At 39.7% G+C, this 1,986-nt stretch overlaps 1 protein-coding gene and 1 long non-coding RNA gene across 3 annotated transcripts in view; one reads left to right on the forward strand and one right to left on the reverse strand.

Moving 5' to 3' along the window:
- Positions 1 to 1,986, forward strand: part of aprt (adenine phosphoribosyltransferase) — a 48,872-nt gene that overhangs the window by 11,528 nt on the left and 35,358 nt on the right. The window lies entirely within an intron of this gene.
- On the reverse strand, positions 1,342 to 1,820 carry LOC109517132 (uncharacterized). The gene is made up of 2 exons (XR_002168487.1): positions 1,672 to 1,820; positions 1,342 to 1,541 (listed from the first exon to the last, which is right to left on the reverse strand). It is a non-coding gene; the product is annotated as an uncharacterized LOC109517132 (long non-coding RNA).

Below are 1,986 nucleotides of genomic sequence, written 5' to 3' on the forward strand. Positions count from 1 at the left end.
CAAGAAAAGAGGCTCAACACCTTCCACATGCGAAACCTCAGGCGAATCCTTGGTATCAAGTGGTCCGACTACATCACCAACAAAGACGTCTTGGAACGTGCCAACATCCCCAGCATGTACACCCTCCTCCGTCAGCGTCGCCTTCGGTGGCTCGGCCACGTCCGCAGGATGGAGGACGGTAGGATCCCCAAAGATCTCTATGGAGAACTCGCAGTTGGAAAGAGAACACAGGGCCGCCCACAGCTTCGTTTTAGACGTTTGCAAGAGGAACTTGAAGGCTGTTGAGATAGATAGATAGATGGGACTCACTGGCCCAGAACCGCCCAAACTGGAAACAAGAACTGGCACGTGGTCTGTGCCGAGGGGAGGAGAAGATGAGAGCATTGGCAGAAGACAAGAGAGCCAGGAGAAGGAACAGCCAGGACAAACAAGCTGCACTCCAACTGTGTGTTCAGGTGCATCCACTGCAACAGGGACTGTCACTCCCGGATCGGCCTCTTTAGCCAACCAGACGGTGCTCCCAGTCAGGCACAAACAGATAATCACACTGTGATTGAAACGCCAATGATACGAGGATAATATTTGCACTTTTATTTGGTATGCATTTGTAGCAACAGCATGATAACATTTCTTTGTTTTTATTTGCGTTTTATATTCATATTGATAATTCACGTTTTGTCTTGGATAATAAAGCACGGTTATGCATAATAAATTGTATTATCTGAGCGCTAAGGAATGTTGTTAAAATGTTGATGTTTTTCTTGCATTTGAATGCATGATATAATCAAAATGATTAACTGCATGTTTCAGGAACACAAAGTGAGTATGATTGTAATATTTGAATGTAGTATTTTGACTGTGTTTTTCAAGTTGACTGTATCATGTGTAGATGCTTTCATATTTGTTGCCTGCCTGCACTAACTTCTAACTTGTGTAGAAAATCTTGGCGATTTCAAGTTACATATGGTTATGGTCTTGCTTCATAACTCACTGTAAAAATATTAAATCACCCCCTGTATTTTTGTCACAAACTAATATCTTACTAAACATTTACTTCATTTATTGTGATTAATTCTTGTCATCAACCCTGTCTATATATCACTCTTTAATATGTTAATTGGTTCAGTGTAAATTAAATATTTTTAATACTATCAGCAATAAATAAAGTATGTAAATAAATATACACATATATGAAAGAGGATCAGTTCAACGAATGCAATTTTTTTCATCTTTTCTAAAAATCTTACTGCATATTGTAATTTATTTTCCAATTTCTAATATATCAATGAATATATGAGGATTGATTTACATTCTGAATGTTAAATAATATGCATGAATGAATTCTGTTGCAAAGACATTTCTTTAATGGAGTTAAATTTTTTTCAGGCACTGGTTCTTGGAGTTCTTGCTGAGCACAGCCTTCCCTTGTCATTGGTGCCTGTTATTATCCATACTGCAAAGGAGCTAGCGAAACTGCACACACCAGTTGACAGAAATCTGTGTGTGAATATGAGAGGGGCTGCCAAGATGCAGAAAGAAGACTGGGCCAAAGCTGCAGCTGACAAGAAGAAACGTGTGGAGAAGCATTCACTGGCTGCATCTGCAGCTGTCTCAAGTGTCAAGGCCAGAGATTGCTTGAAAGACAAGGAGATGGCAGCAAGAAAATCTCACCAACAGGAACTGAAGAGGAAAGCTGTTCAAAGATTGACACAGCTGGCTGCCAAAAGAAGGAAGTTGTTGAATTAAAACTGATAAACTGACTTGTAAATAGTGTGTAAATAGTGTCCTCTGGTGTGTAAATAGTGACTGAAGACAGTGAGAAAACTGGAGAAAAAAAGTGAGTTAAAGTTATATTAAATTTGCCGATTAATGTTATTCCACAATTTCATTTTTCTTTCCTTTTTTGCATTAAATTGTACTTTCATTTCACTGCAAACCTCTCAGCTTCAGGGGGTGGTGGCGGAGCGTGTGGGGTGGTCTATGCGC

Source organism: Hippocampus comes, unplaced genomic scaffold (assembly GCF_001891065.2).
Source record: "Hippocampus comes isolate QL1 unplaced genomic scaffold, H_comes_QL1_v1.1 scaffold269, whole genome shotgun sequence".
In the NCBI taxonomy this organism is placed as follows: domain Eukaryota; kingdom Metazoa; phylum Chordata; class Actinopteri; order Syngnathiformes; family Syngnathidae; genus Hippocampus; species Hippocampus comes.